Source organism: Cryptomeria japonica, chromosome 1 (genome assembly GCF_030272615.1).
Source record: "Cryptomeria japonica chromosome 1, Sugi_1.0, whole genome shotgun sequence".
NCBI classification, from domain to species: Eukaryota; Viridiplantae; Streptophyta; class Pinopsida; order Cupressales; family Cupressaceae; genus Cryptomeria; species Cryptomeria japonica.
In genome coordinates, this window is record NC_081405.1 from 126529837 (window position 1) to 126547843 (window position 18007).

The following is an 18007-nucleotide window of genomic DNA, read 5'->3' on the forward strand; positions in this document are numbered from 1 at the left end:
GTACAATTTATACATATATAATAAGAAACGATGAATGCATAATAAATTTTATTACTTTTTGAAAATAATAAATGTTAAAGATTAGGTATTTCATTCTTCAAATTATGATCAAGAATAATATTATGTCATAATACAAAAATTAACTACCCTTTATCTACTTGATGTTAAAGAGCTATAACATTTTTTTTTTAAATATAGTCCAAATGAGTATTGTTAATCTTAACTTTATTTGTGACTAATTTCATATTTAATAAATCTAAGAGAGTAGGAACAATACTCAAATTCAAGAATTTGTCAACTTGAACATCAAGCTATGAGCTATCATTTGATAAAGAGAAATAGGGACCAATTAACAAGAGTAAAATATATCCCTTCATTTTAGGCTCTACTAAGCATAGTGTTCATGGATCTTTGAACACAATTAACTTGATTTAGAACAAGAAAAATCTACTTCTAATAATATTATCAATCTTAATAATGAATAAAATTCAAGGTTTCTTTATGACAAGTATTGTGTGATTTATTTATGAAAGACCTATGTTGGAGAAACATGGGGACCCCCTTTTTCTGGCTCTCTCTCTCTCTCTCTCCTTCTTTATTTTCCCCTTTTCTTTCCTTTTCTCCTTGTCTCTTTTGCCCCCTTTTCATGCTTGAGGGGATCGAAGATTACAAGCCCCTTTTCTTATTCTAGGAGTCGAGATCCTCAACCCCTGACCCTCATATTTTATGTACCTTATCCTTTCTTTTTAGGGATTGGGGATAGCCATACCTCTAATGCCCAATTTACCCTAGGCAGGGATTGGGGATCAAAGGTGGTAAAGGCCACCATCATAGTGACCTTAGTGACCCTCGACCCTTGATGGCTTCAACTATGGTGCTTAGAATTAAATGTGTCATTTTGGACCTATAAAAAACTTGACATTCACTCATTTATCTTCATTCAGTGAAGTCTTTAGAGAATTTCTAGGGTGATTTGTTGAAGACCTTGTGCATTTTTTGGGTGTCAAAGTCCAAGTATTTGGTGGTGTGGATCATTTTCCTCTTGTTTAGGTAGCGTTTTGTTCTCTTTATTTTGTTTCTTCTTTCTTTCCTCTTTTTTTGTGTAACTAGGGTTTCGATTTTGAACCACTGGGACTTGGTTCTTTGTGTTCTTTGCTAAACCCTCATCCTTCCTCTAGTCTATTTGGGACTATGTTTTGGGCCTTTTTTATTTTACTTTGCAATCTCACCTGACTAGTGTGTGCCCTTTTTGTTGTCGAATTCTTAATTTTATTAGGTCTTGTTTTGTCCATTTAATAAGTAGGGTGTCAACCCTACATTTTGTTCCTTGAGTCCAATTTGATGTCATTTATGCAACTAGTAAACAATCAATTGATTCCTTACAATTTTTGGCTAAGTGTGAAGATGATGACCTAATTGGGGATCGGAGATCAGGGATAGTCATAACCTCAACCCCCAAACATTTTGAAGACTTGGTGATTTTCTCTTAAGATCCTATCAAGGATCGGGGATGTTCCATTCCTGATACCTATTATGGGGTTGGGGATAGCAATAAACCCAATCCTTGAATCTTATAACTATGATCCACTAATAAGTGGCAAGGATTAGGGGTATTAATATCTCTAACCCCTGATAATGCCCCAATGTATTGGGGATTGGGTATAGCAATATCCCTGATCCCCAATCCATATGCCCACTCAATATAAAAAGGGAATCTGAGGTAGCAATACCCCCAACCCTCAAAGGCTTCAAATGTACTTCAATGAAGATTAGGGTGTTGGTATCGTGGACCCCCAAAAATATGCAGAGTTTGTAAATAGGCTAAGGCATAAAGTTAGATTAATTTCAATGTTTAATTTCTTGGTTATTTTGTTTCCAACTTTGGATAAGATGATTTATCAAACTTCTTAATTCAATAAAGGTCTTGATTTAAGTTATTTTGAATGCAAATTTCGTGATGTCTCAACAAAATGTGGTACCAATGAAGTATATATTTAAAATGCATACCTCCCTCCTACAAAGTTAATCCGATTAGACTAGGATATTATCGATACCAACATTGGCCATGTAGACCTTAAAGAGTTCCTATAGATAATGGCTAGACTAGATGGAAGGACTACTTAGGCTATGTCATTAGTACATTTTGGGTTGGTACAGGAGGCTATATTTCCCATGTCACTTCAATCTTTAGACCTAATTCTAGTGTGTGCAAAAAAGTACAATTTAGATTAGTGAAGAGTTTATAGTCCTTTGAGAGATGTCATCTTCGATGTTTCCTCTAATACCATTGAAGATACATTCCATATTTAGACACATGATCCATATGCCAAGGTGACAGTTGCCTGAGGGCAACAATACTATGAAGATAAAAAAGATCCCATGGATTACATTAATGAGAACTTGTTGGAGAAGTTTAAGAAGCCTAACCAACTTGAGTAGATGAATAATATTCATAGAGAATATTTTCTTATTGATGCGAGAAATTACACGACTCTTCTTAGTAGGGTGGCAAGAATTCCAAATGCCAAAGAGTACTAGCCTTGGATTATTTTATTCATTAAAACTATCCTCACAAGAGAAGAATACATAGACTTGGGAAGGATGATTAGTGACAATATTGATGAGCAATTACTAAGGGTAAAAAAAGACTCTGGATTTTATGTGACCTCCTATGTAGTATATTTTCTTACTACTCAAGACATGTATCTAGGACTAAGGAAACAAGGATCACTTACTAATCTAAACATACATGTATATGATCATTATCCTCAACTGCAATTAGAAAGAAGTAGAAAGAGCCACTATATTATTAATGATTTATATTTGTTTTCCATAATATGGTCCTTGGAAGGAGATTTTAGTATGAGACAATTACTAGAGGTTTCAAAAGAGATTCCCTATTTCAGAATATATTTCACTTAGTTCAAAACTTTCACTTACATTTGGGTTGCAAAGTGTACTATTCCTCCACATAAGCTTCCTTGATTTCCATATGATAGGTTGGTTGTTTTGGAGTTGTGTAGACAAATTTTAGATGCAAACCAATTGGTAAAATTAAGCATAAGCCATGTTTTCAATTTCTTGTGAGAGTAGGACCACATTCATGTTTAAAAATGAAAGCTAAAAAAAAGTGTAGTTGTGGAGTTGCTTGAATTACATTGGTACAATCAATAAGGTAATGAGCTCACATTTCAAACAATGTGCCAGATATTGAAGACCATTGGGTAAATTGTGAAAATGATCATGAGCTTAGATTTAGAGATTAATACAGATTGGATCTTGATTTGGTTGAACAAGTAGAAGAAATATGGGTGTTTGATGAAGTAAGGAAGGAGGATGGTGAGAACAAATTTCACCCATTGTATAATGAGAAAATAATTTTTGATATTCCTATTCACAATATGGATACAAATTGTCCTGAGCTAGAGGATATGAATGAAATGGCAAAAACTATGAGATATTATACCAATTAACAAAATAAGATATCTTTTGGATATGTTTCCCATCCTACAAGTTGAAACCAAGTCACAATAGTAGTGAGCTGACACTTAAAATAATAAGAATATTTCCTCTTCATTGAGAAAAACACCTCCTCCTCCTCAAAACCCAAATGGACTTGCAAAGCCTTATGTGGAGAAATTTCCATCGAAGGTGTATAAAGAAAATGAAGGAGAAGAAAGAAACTCAAGAGACACCTTCTTCCAATAGTCCTCAATCTAGGAAGATAAAAGAGACTCCCTTTATGCTTAATACAACAACTTCATCTTCCATTTACCAAAGGACTAGGTCACCTAAAGCTAAGATAAGATCAAAGAAGTTCTTAAAGAAGATCCATTTTTATATAGAAGATTAAAGAAAGGCCTTAAGGGACCCCCCTATATGAATAAGTAAAAATTGGTCAGAAGAGGAAGATGAGGAAGAACTTGGACCTTAGTTGCAAAGAAATAAGAGAACAAGAGTTGGGGCTCTAGTACAAGAACAACATGTTCAAGCTCATCAAAATCCTATAGTGACTACAATATTACAACAAACAACTACCCTTAAAGGAGAAGATCCTTGACCATATTCTTCAATAGAAAATACCTCAATAGCATATAGAGAAACAACATTTGCCCTAGGATAGAATTCAAGTAGAAATAGATACAAAAGGGGAAGATGAGAAAAGAAATGAGCTCCAAATAAAAAACACATGTTATTGATCTATATTTATTAATTTAAAAATTCATAAAATATTTATTTTAGAAAAATTGACCATCAATTTATTATTTTATTAATTCTTTAGTTTTTTTAACATAAAGATATATTTTTTATTTAATATTAATACTTAGACATGTTATCTAATTTATTCAACTTTTCACATAAACAAACATAATAAAATAATTATGAAATAATGAATGGTTATTTTTTCAAAAATAAATTTTAAAATTACATACAAAAATAAATAAGGTAGATAGACAAATTTAACTCTTAAATAAATTAAGTAAATATAAGAAATTTTGACTTTTTTTAATATATTTGTTTTTCTATGATTTGTCTATTTGTAATATTTTAAATAGACATTTTTATTTTATATAGAAAAATGAAATAATTCTTCAAATTATAATTTATTTTAGTTAAACTAAAAATTTTCCTTCTATATTCTTGTCATTTTAGCAATTTTTTTCTGAACAAATTTCATATTTCAAAATAAGTATGTAATTGATATGTTAACATATAAAATAGTAGTTGTAGACATTATCTTGTATAAATGAATGAGAATGTAAGTGGGAAAGTAATATGAGTTGCAAAATTTGAATATCCAAATATGGGAGGGGGAGGGGGAGGGGGAGGGCTTGATGATGAGGGCCTACTTGTGGTTCAGGTGGATGGAGGATCACATGAGGAAAGTTCTATTTCAAAAAATAAGTCTTATTTTTGTAGATGGTCCTATGTTATTCCCCCTTAAGAGTTTGCCTCAAAGTTGCACGACTTTTTTGAAATATCTTGGAGGTGTTTGTAATGTTAAAAGCTTAACTAGGAAAAACCTCCTTTCTTTATTTCTATGTTTATTTATTAATAAAAAGTATATTTTTTTATTTTGATGATAGAATGAAAATTATAAAAAAATTATTTTTCAATTGAATGTAAAAAATAAAATAAAACTGCAATAAATAAAATAATTATTCTCATTTTTTTATATTCTAACTTTAAAAGTCTTTATTTCTAATTCACACGGACACAAACAAATACTTAAGATTTTGTATAAGTATGCATTGTGTAAGAGTATATGTAATTTGACATGGTTTAGACAAATTAAAAAAATAAAATTATATGCTAAATATTATTAAGAGTGATGCATTAAAATAATCTTAAAAAATTAAATAAATAATATTTAATTGAAATTTAATCAATGAAAAAATATATTGTGAGTTTTGAAATTTGTAATGAAATATCTAGGAAAATAAGATTATTTTGTCAATTAATTTTTTTTAGTCAAATCACTTGAATTTTTATTTGATTTCATAGAAAATATCAAAGACAATAAGTGTTTAAGAAAATAATTCACTAGATGCTAATGCAAGGGAGTAATATAGTAATGAACTCGAGTTTGATGCTAGATGATCTCTTTAGTATGAATTATTATTAAGAGACACCCATGAGCAACTTAGGTTAGAGGGGCCAAGGATAGTCTTCTTTAAATCCAACAAAATCTAGGCCACTTATGAGCCCAATATTTTTCTCCTTGACTAAGAGCCTAGTGGACATATTTATGGACACCTCTCAAATCCTTGATAGATGATTCTATATAGTTTTAGATAGAATCCACACCACATTCCTAATCAAAAAATGTTCTTTCAATCCTCTCTTGCTATACATTTCATGCCAATAAATCTAAAAAATAATCCTAAATAAACTTCAACTTGGGGCTCTTGATCTTCATTTTACAACTTGCCAAAACACAAGGGATATTACAAAAAATATCCCAATATAATCCACATCTATGTATAAAATAACTCTTTAATTAGTGAGATAAATTACAATATAAAATCAAGTGCTTACTATAATCAAATTTTTTCATCACTCTTGTAAAAAATCACATGATATTCTATCATATGCTTTGTTGATAACCAAATTTATAACCATACCTCATTTTTTTCTTCAACTTGATGAAGTGGATGGTCTCATGTGTTTTTATAATACCATCTAGAATTTGTGTACTCTTTAAAAAACCACTCCATTCTTTAAAAATAATATTCTTAAAATGCCTTTTTAGCTTAACAACTATCACCTTAAAAGGCCTAGACAATTTATGCAATACGTTTACAATATTTTTAGCAACATTGAAGACACACAAAAGCATGTTGATTCCAAATAAGTTGATGATTATAAATTCATTGAGTTTTGTTGTTTCTATTTTAACTCGTTAATTCCAAAATATCAATTCTATATGTTTCACTATGCATAGAGAATCATATCTATTTGGACTCAATATTTAATTGTCATATTTTTTTTTCAAATTAGACCCTCTTCTTGATTTTATTTAGGTTTCTTTGACTCATAGATATAACTGATAAAATAATAACTTGTGTGGGTTATCTTTTTTACACTTTTACTAAGTTTGAGCCTCTCTATGAATTAATAAGATCAAAAAATTAATTAAATATAAAATGTCAAAACCTCCATTGAAAATTGACAAGGTTTTCACAACCTTGTTAGTGTCTAACAAAGCCTTTTGAAGTACATTATTTTACTAAAGTTATCCTTTTCTATTGATGATTGAACATGGTTTCAAAAACAATGTCGACTACCAATAAGAATGTCACAAACTTGTTGAATCCTATCCTCATTTTTATAGTCCTTTAATTATTTAAGAAAAGAGAATTTTTTTCTTAAAGTGTTGGTTTGTTTTACATTCCTAGTGAAGTTTCTTATAGTGGCTTCATTGAATTCTTAACATAATGGATTCCAAGTGTTCATCAAAATTTCTAGAGGTTCTCATAACCTTGTTGGTCTTTGACATGGGTCTTTGAACCTTATTGAAGCCCAATTATTTCTTATAAAAGGTTTTACTTGAGGAAAACAAAATTATTTGTTCTTGTTCCAAAGTATTTAGAAGGTTTCAAAGCTAGTTTCAACTTCTAACAAGGTTCTCAAAACCTTGTTGAGGTTCGAAAAGGTTTCTATAACTTTTTCAATAATGTATGTGGAACAACTGAAGCATGGATGCATCAATAATTTTGAGTGGTTTAAAAATGATTATCAGGTGTTGATGGAGTTTCTATAACATATTTAGTTGTTGGTGATAAGAAAAGTGAGATGAAGAAGAAGACCAAGTTAATAGGTTTGTTAGCAACTTTAAGAGTTTGCAAAACCTCTGTTAGCTCCTAACAAGGTTCTCACAAAATTGTCAAATATTGGTCCATTCTTTTAAAAACTAGTTATGTGGTTGATTCCTATGATAATAGTTTCCTATATGAGTAAAATATATGCAAGAAAGGTTGTGTGATGTTAAGAGAATCTATGGTGTTTCAAGGGAAAAAAAATTATAATTTTTTTTTGCACCAAGGTAACAATGTGCTGGAAGAATGATAATGACAATCACTTGACGTTCTGGGCTACTACTTCTTCATCTGATTACTTCTCTTTGGATAATGATAACTCTTCCTAGGATAGCCTCTTACTTTTGTGGACTATAATAGGCATATGGGGCATGAAACCTATTTTGATTACAACTTTTCCTCATCTTTTATCCATGAGATGGATGATCATAGGTATCACATAAATTATTAGTTAGTAATATGTAAGTCCTTCCTATGCATCCATAAACATTAATATAACTAGGGAACCATCTTGAGAAATATTAAATGAATTTATTTGATATAGGTTATTGTTGCACAGTCATGTCAACTATATAGAGATTATATGCAACTAATTTGTCTTCACCTACTGATAGTGTTTGGGTTTAATATTATAGTCAATTTTTCTTTTAGTTATTTTTGTTTGTCCATTTTGATTTATTTAAATACCTATTGAGATATAACCCTATTAATACCCTCCTAAATCTAATATAAGCTTAAAGTGTTAGTGAGATAACCCACTCTTTTATACTTAACATTTTATCCTCCATGTTCTATTGATGAGTCAATTTTACTTACATGATGACAACCCTAGACATGTGAGTTGAATTATGTTCTAGGAAGTGTATTGGTGGTTTTTGAACCCAACACAATATACAGTATTTATTTGATATGAAACTTAAGAAAAAATACTGTTAACAAGACCTAAGGTTATATTGGAGCTAGGAGGGGATTATAATGGAAATGATGGATAAAATAAATGTGGGGCTTGAGATAAATTGTTAAGGAGGGATGAAGGATGACCTATAAGTTAGGTTATATAGTTTAGAAAACAAGCTAAAAATGAAAGCATTACAATTGAAATGTGGTGACAAATGGTGTTCACTAGCTTACACATTCAAATTAGGAATCATTTCCTATTTAACATTCATTAGGGAAAAATCATTTAGGCTCAACTTTATCTCCTTAGGAGAGCTAATAACATTGATTATTTTTTCTTGTTATTTTTACTATGATTAGCGTGGCTTTATATAGTGATCACAAGGTATTTACTATCTTAGCCCAACTTCCAATAGTCATATCAAAATATCAAGATCAAATAACAAATGGCGTGAACCAACATTCCAACACATTCGATTTTGGGCCCTTTTAAAAAGATTATGGTTCTAGTTGCCCTAGTCTACAAAAAATAGGAGTAGAGAAGGGTGGATGTAGAGTATGTAGGCTAAGGATGTAGGATTTGGTTACCTCATGAGCATGTTGTGACATTTTTGTAGTGGCAAGGCTAGAAATAATCTTAAAATGAGTTATGAGAGGATATGTACTAAAGAAAGTGCCTGAAAATGAGTGTTAAATTACAAAGGATTACAATTTATGACACTACAATAATATAAAAATCTAATATGGGTTAATAAAAACATAGGTTTTTTTTTTTTTTAAATTATAGGTAAAATAGGTTTCAAATGGAATCATTTACATCCAATAAAATATCAGCAAACATAAAGTAAAACACCAGCAAAATGTTCACCAACCATGAACCAAAACACCATTAGCCAAAAATAATAGACTGTTTTAATGCTCAAAAAAATTATATAGAGGATAAGATGAAATAAAAAAAATTATGTAAGTTTTTATAACTTTCATATTAGCACAATATAAGAAATTTAGGATGCAAACTTAGTTTTCTCCTTTTGTCTTGATTTGATAATTTTGTGGTGAATAAATCTTCACTAGAGGATGAGGATATTACCTTTTTCCATATACACAATTATTAGGAGAAGTCGCAAAGCTAGAGGTGGGTCCATTTCCTATGAATAGTAAAGGGGGAGGTTTTTTACCTAGGTTAGTGGTTGCCAATCACCAAAATATTTGGAAAGTAGGACTTGAGGAATGAAAAGGTGCTTAGTGCACTAGGTTAAATACACTTATATTATTAATTGTTTTTATTAAATAAATAAAATTATGTTAATGTTAAGTTAAGATGAGTGAGGGGTCAAAATGATAAGGGAAAGTATGACAATATTAGGGATGACAAAACAAATAAATAAAATAGATCATAACTTACATGTGACAGGATGACTAAAATAAGTGTAAAAAATGAGAAATGATTTACAATATAATTTATAATCTTATATATGCTAGAAGATGTGTATTATTGTTTTAAAGTAGGTCTATTCTACATGTTTCACAACCTCTAGTATAATATTAAAATTATTCATACATGGGTTTTTACTCTTGGGAACATTTACTATCATATAGTTTATTTATTTATTCATTCATATACTGGTATTTCATTATGTTTATGACGTGAAGGATGATAGGAAAATCTATATTGATGTTGATTATTAGTTTTGGGGCTCTTTAATGTTATGTTATAACCTATAAAATACCCACCACTAATATATATTGATGAAATTTTTGACTTTCCACTTCTACACCTAATGGGTTTAGATTATTATAGGGGACAAAAAATAATCTCTATTAGTTGCAAGGATCTCAAAATCTATTAGGTGCAAGAATCTTAAAAGAATCCACAACCTAAGACCCCTTCCTATCCCGATGAAAAGTACCTAATGGGTTTACATTATTATAGGGGACAAAAAAATAATCTCTATTTGTTGCAAGGATCTCAAAATCTATTAGGTGCAAGAATCTTAAAAGAATCCACAACCTAAGACCCCTCCCTATCTCGATGAAAAGTACCTAATGTGTTTAGATTATTATAGGGGACAAAAAATAATCTCTATTAGTTGCAAGGATCTCAAAATCTATTAGGTGCAAGAATCTTAAAAGAATCCACAACCTTATTAGGTTTATAATCTCCACCTCTATCTTATTTTCCATCTAGACAACTTTTTGGCTCAATGAACCAAATTTTTGCACTTGAAACATGTCATAGGGGACTACTCATAAATTCAACTTCTTATTTATAGATCATTCATAAGCTAAAGTCCAAATCTATCTACAAGGGAAGAAACAATCCAACAAACATGATTACATTGATTTGAGATTGCCGCCTCCTTGTATTTTGCAACTACCTAAGTTGGTCCCCGCACATTGGGAATTAACATTTCTGCCTTTGAAAATTAACATCCTAAGTTGGTGTTGGTCCCCGCACTTTGCTGTTTATCCGTACTTATTAGTTAATTAAATAATAAATAGTGTCAAGCAAATAGGCTTACATCCTCAACTCTATTATTGGTGTGAACTCCCAAAGTGCTGGGACCAACTTAGTTGCTGTTCATCTTTGAATTCATCCTTTTTTATTTAATTCCAAATGTTGTGCGTCAGCGATGACGTTATTAAATGCTAGCGCAAGACTCTTGAATTACTAGTAATCACTTCAAATGTTAACACATTTATTAAGGAGACCAAGTCAATTTGGTTAAGATTCATTGACAAATAAAGCATCTTATAGTTTTGGGTGATATTTATAAAATCTTAAGATTAATGAATTAATATTATTGAGTTGTTTTCTAATAGTAAATTATTGGAATAGTTGAGAACAATGTAAATTTAATGAAAATCATTAAAATAAAATAAAATTTTGTTTATAAGATTTTCAACTTAAATAATATTAATATTATGAGATTTCAAAGAATGTTTAATTACAATTAATATAATAAATAAAGTCATAATTATCATACCAACTATAAATAAGTTTAAGACATCTAAAAATAGAACATCATGCAAGTATTCGTTAAAAACCAAAAGTTATACTCATTTAAATTCTATCATTATCATCACATATAACAACAATTATAAGAAACATGATATTAACCATTTAAACAATTCTAAAATATTTTTAAAAAATATTAAATAAAAAGAAAAGTAAATAAATCTAAGAAAAATTACAAACAAGCAAATTCTAGATTATATCTATGTCACTTTGTAGACCTGAGTTGTAATCCAAACTCTAGAAGTATTGAAAAACTTGATACATAAAGGAGGAGTGCAAGGAAAAGAAGGAAAGAAAGGAGTCCATGAATTCAAACATATATCATTTAGTATTTTTTATTATAATACATTCATTCTAGCCCTTGTCATACATGCACATATGACTCTAGTGTATGTTTGTAGTTGACTTTACATAAGGAGCTATTCTTTGCTTATGAAAGATATGATGGTTGAAAGGTGTACTTAAGACATGAAAATAATTAGTAAATCATTTCTAACTCTACCATTATTTTAATAATGCTTCTTGCTCATTTATTTATATCTATATCTCTTCCTCACATCCCTCATCCTCATTCACAATCTTCTTATTTAATTGATCACTTTATTATTTTATATTTATGATCTTCATAATTTTCTTTTGTAGTTTGTGATAACCTATTCAAAAATTATGTTCCGTTTTTCTCAAGATTGTCTTTGATTTAAGCTTTAAAAGTCCTAAACAGCAAAATATTTATAAATAATTAGACTAGTGATATTCTATGAGTTTCGTCAACTTTGAAATTGAGGTTATTTGGCCTCATCTTAATCCATTCAAAAAATTAAAAGAGTTTATTGAGGAAACTCTTATAATTTTAGAAATGTAAATTACTTGTAATTATAATTTTTTAAAATAATGACTAATTATTTTTAAATGCATACTCTCTATACATTTGATAGATATATCCATCAAGAATTTTTTTTTGTAACATCCAATCAATTATGTATCATTCATTAAGGCAAAAAATTTAGGTGCAATATAAGATTCATAGTTTTTCACCTTTTTATGTTGTTTGGAGAAATTTTGAATTGACACAAAAATTGTCCATATTTTTTTTAATAAAAAATTCAAACTAAAATATCTTTAACAAAATAACCAGTCATTTCAAATTTTAGTAGTGTCTATATGACATGTGTGTTTTTCACTCTAGGGATTAAAGAAATTGAAAAAAATTGATACCTTATAAACTTAAGTAATACCTTCTCTATGATCTTATTTCTTTTGTATCTTATTCTTAAAAAATAAAATAATTCAATATTTTTTTCACATTGAATTTACTTTGATGGGGGCACACATTCTTCTACAGTACATAATATTCAAAGTTTTTCTTTGCAGGTGTAACATTGCAAGCACTAGGCTAAAGTGAATCACCGTAAGTGCTACACCACCCCTTTGATCATGATCCATCAAACATAAAAATATATGAGTCTCTTTACATGTAAAATCCATCTCAACTATATACTAATTTATTACCAATGAGATATCCATTTCAATTTTAGTTCTCTCACAACCATTTATCATCTTTCTATACTTGTTTCAATCTTAATGATCCACCATGTACATGTTAGATACCCTCACCTAGTTGTACAACCATAAAGAAAACATATTTGTTTAATGTAATAAACTTTAATCTCTAAGCATTTTCATGGTAAACATTGATTTGTTCTCTTGTGTGTATTACATACCTAAAGACAAAGCTCAAACACATTACACACAATTGATTTTAGCCAAAATCCTTTAGTATCTTTATCTAGATTATTTTTGTCAAGATAATATATGATAATTTCTAATTACTTTAAAATGGTCTAGTTTTTTTAAAATCCAACAATTTTTAAGAAAATAAAAAAGTAAAAAAAATAAAAGCGAACCTACCCCACAGTTTTCTATTTCATTTTGCATAATTCTATTTTAACAATCACAAATATTTTGTACCATTTTAAACTCTTCGAGAACTCAAATTGCTTGTATAACTACCTATTGCACTGTAATAAGATATTTGTCTTTGAAAAAACCTTCTTATACCCATGTCCCCTTGATTTCTCTAAAGTCAAAAGTCAAAAGTCAAAAGTCAATACCCCCTTAAGTCAAAGTAAACACGTTACCTACAACATCACAGCGCCTTCCATTGGGTTTTTGCCGTCTCATACACGTCTCCCTGAGTTGAGAAAAAAGGCTATATAAAGCACCAATACTTTAATATCTCTTCCTATGGTATGCTTTTCTTGCATGGGCTTTACACATAGAAATGGAAACGAAGAAATATGTGTCTGTCTTCATGTTGATGGTAGCGATTGTACTGGTGATATCAACGAGATGCTGTCGAAGGAGCTAGGATATTAGCAAACTATGCTGTCGAAGGAGCTAGGATATTAGCAAACTATATCACCAACAGGAGATATACCTGTGCCTGACTCTCCTGGATCTTCTTTTGACACCGTCACTACACCTTCACCTTAAGCCAATTTACTCTGGATATTATTGTTTTAGTTCCTTATCTGTTGTTTGAGTTGTGGTTGAGGGAGAAATGAGCTTATCTTCCTACTTGATAAGGAAGATAAGGACTAGACAGGTAATATTTGTTTGGTCTAGTTTCTGTAATATCACTTTGTGTAAGGGTTTTATTTATCTAAAAGTTATTTTATTTAGGGGAAAAAAATTTATGTGTTACTTATTTATATTGGGTGTCAAATTTAAGATGGAAGATAAAATATTTTGTGAACATGTTTGCATCGTTAGAATTCTTGTCTTGTTGTCATTGTAGAATATATGTCAACATTGATAAATTGGATGATTTAGTGGTATTATATAGTTATATATAAAATTTTAAATAATAAATTACTTATGATGTATAAGTGTATAAAATTTAATGATTAAATATTTTAATTATTGTAAGCAAACAAAACTGTTTTTATGCAAATATAGGTTAATTAAGGAGATACTTATGGTTTTGCAAATTTAACAAGCTTTAAGGTTATACAACTATATCGAGCATGTTCCTTGATTCTTTTTCATCTCGTTAGCAAATGCATATAAAAATTCTAGACCTATCAATTTGTAAAATGATATCTTCACTACTTATCCTCGAGATTGCTTTTGATTTAGTATTAGAAGTTCTAAGTGTAGAAAAAAATCATAAATCATAATATGAGTGATATTGTTTAAGGGTAAAAGTACAAACCTGTGTCACACTTTTACAAAGGAAAAGGCTAACACAACAATAATTGTTCAATTTCGTCGCCATAAAAGTGTCATTTGCATTTTGAATTTGAAGATGATGTAAACTGATGAAATGTGTAAAATTTGTTGAAGTTTAAGTCTACTATTTTTGGAAAAAAAAAATTCAATAATTTATATGTTTTTTTTAGCTTTAAAGCCCATTTTTTTATTGCTGAAAAACAGGGGGTTTAGTTCCCACCTCAAAAGAAAATGTAAATCAACTCTTTTTTTTTTTTTTTTTTTTCTTTTGATTTTGACATCCGTTATAGATCACATATTTATACCGTGCATGAAAAAAAAAAAAAAATTTTGATGTATATTTTCTTTGTAATAGCATTTGGAAGTCGAATACACCAAAATTTGACAGTTTTTGTCTCCCACCACAATTTGCCTATTCAATTTATGATAATCAAAAAAGTAAAAATATCTTTTTGGAGAATACTCTCTCTTCTAGTGAACCATATTTTTTTCAAATTTTTTTGAAGTGATTTGATTTTTTTTTTTGTTTTTCAAAGCAGCATATTATCGAACAAAAGAATACCTAGTTGTAGTATTTTAATTTTTTTATATATTAAATGCAATCAAAACATTAAAAAAAAATTATGAGTACAATTGTGACTTCGATCTCTACATAAGGGTATTTTTAATTTTTTCAATAAGTTTAATTTACTTATTGAATTTTGTTGTAGGAGTGACAAGTTTGAGAAAATCATCTTTTTTGTTGATGTAGCTGCCACTTGGCATTCCACATAGGCCGTTCCAGTCGGAACCCCTTTCCGACGAAACTGTGAGGGCTAACGTGACTGGTCATACAAGTGACCGGTCACTTGAACCACATATAAAAAGAGTTATTTTTCCCATTAAAAAAACCAGAACAATCAAGTGCGAAAATAATAAGAGTTATTTTTGCAAAAAATCATTTTTTTTTTCAAATAAAGTGGCATTTTGGAGCGAGTAGGAAGATTATAAAGGGGCGAATATTTCTAATTTTATAAAGGGGCGAAGATTTTGATTTTTCTATCGGAAGGCGTTACCCTTTCCAAGTATGTTATTTTAAATTATTTTTTCAATCATGCTTAATTTACAATATTAGATGTTTTTTTGGAAATTAAATATTTTTTAGATTAAATTTAAAACTTTATTTTATTATTCGTTAATTACGCTTCAATCATTTATTTTCAATTATGTTATCTTAAATTAATTTTTCAGTTATTGTTATTAAATCATGTTATTAATTTTATTAAATCATGTTCATTGTACATTGCTAGTCAAATGTAGAATCCAAGTAAACTTAATTTCTTACTCTTTAGATCAATGCTCTTATTTCTTGAATGTTTTTTTTCATTTTCTAAATTTTAAAAATTGAAGTTTAAGGCAAATGATCTAAATGGATAAAATTTACACATATTTCATTTATTCAATTTAAAAAGTTTAAGAAAACAAATTTATTTATACATTTAATTAATCACATTTTGTTTGTTAAGAACAAGGAAAAGTAGCTAGATATAACTTATTTACTATATGAGTAGATTAATTCCTATAAATTTAAATACTTAAAATCTAACTAAATATTGAATTGTTAAAATATATTTAAACACTTTCATGAAATTGAGTATATATCCAACACTATTTAGTACTGTATATATCTAATTATGTTGTCCTAAGGTGTTGTAAGTGTTCTCAAGGGGATTTAAGGGGATATTTGCGTCATGGATATAAGTTCATTAAATTTTTGAAGTAATTTCATTAAACATATACATAAACACTTAACTATCACATACACATACAACTAACTAGAAAAGTTAACTAAATTCAAATGACTTAGAGATTCTATCATTTAAACACTTAACTTTCAAAAACATAATATATATATATATATATATATATATATATGTACAAAGTAGTATGAAATGTAGATATATCTAACAAATACCCATATAGATTAAGAGCATTTGTATGTAGACAAACATACCTCTGAAGAGTCTCTAACCTCACCACCATGTGCATGCAGGATTCTAGGACATCTATGTGATGAGGAGCTCAACTTGCGTGATAGTGGTGCATCCTGCAATGTTGAAATTTTGTTAGATATACATACACATATATTTATAACTTGGAACCTAACCCTTTAAATATAGAACAAGTAAATATTTAAAAGAAATAATTAATTTAAAGTTATAATGTATACCTATGTATCCTCATGAATAGGGCTAACCTGGCAGTGTACAAATCCTCAAACATTGCCCCATGTGCCTACAATAGAGTATGCACGTATAAACTCATATATTAATTTAACATATAATTTGAATACTAGAGTGAATTTGTTTAAGTAACATATATATTAAGAGCATATGTGTATACAAACATACCTCTGAAGGGTCTCTAACATCACCACCATGCGCATGCATGATTCTAGGACGTCTATGTGACAAGGAGCCCAACCTGCATAATAGTGGTGCATCCTGCAATGTTGAAATTTCGTTAGATATACATGTACACATATATTTATAACTTGCAAACTAACCCTTTAAAAATAGAACTTTAATATTTAAGATTGAATTAATTTAAAGTTATAATGTATGCCTATGTCTCCCAATGAATAGGGCCAGTCACAATGTGCAAATCCTCAAACATCACCCCATGTGCCTGTAATTTAAATTACACATGAACTCACATGTATATTATGTAAACATTAAATATTAAGTTATATATATATATATATATATATATATATATATATATATATATATATATATATATATATATATATATATATATATATATATATATATATATATATATATATATATATATATATATATATATATATATATATATATATATTAAAGATCAAATCAAATCTACTTGAACATGTACATGTACACGTGGTTGTAGATAAACATACCTCGAGGTCTCTAACACCTCCATCGTGTGCATGCTAGACTCTAAAATGTTTGCGGGATGAATGGCTCATCCTAGACAATGCACACATTTTGTGTAATATATATATAAAATAAATCACTTGAAATTATTTAATAAACACCTAGCTATCCATTTAAAAAGAATTTAAAAACAAAAAAATAATAATTTAAACTTTTTATATACCTGTGTCTCTTGATGAACAACTGGGTCAGTGGAAGCATCAAAATCTCCATACATCGACCCTAACATGATACCCTATATATTTCAAAAAATACAATCCAATATATATAATTAATTCAATCTATGTGTACATTCAAGTAGCAATATAAAAATTTTAAATTGAAATTGGGTATGTGCAGGATCATGGTGTGCCAAAACAGGCACTTAAGTGGCAATGAAATTTCAGAAAATCAGAGTTTTGCAACTTGACATAAAAATTTGAATAAGTTGTGAACATTATTTTTAAAATATGTAACAAGAAAATATATAGAAAAATGAATGTAGTTTCTAAGCTACTAGTTGTTTTTTGGAAAAAAAAAAAATCCTATTTGATGAAAATTTCAAATTTCAATGCAGTGGTACTAAAATTTCAGGAAAA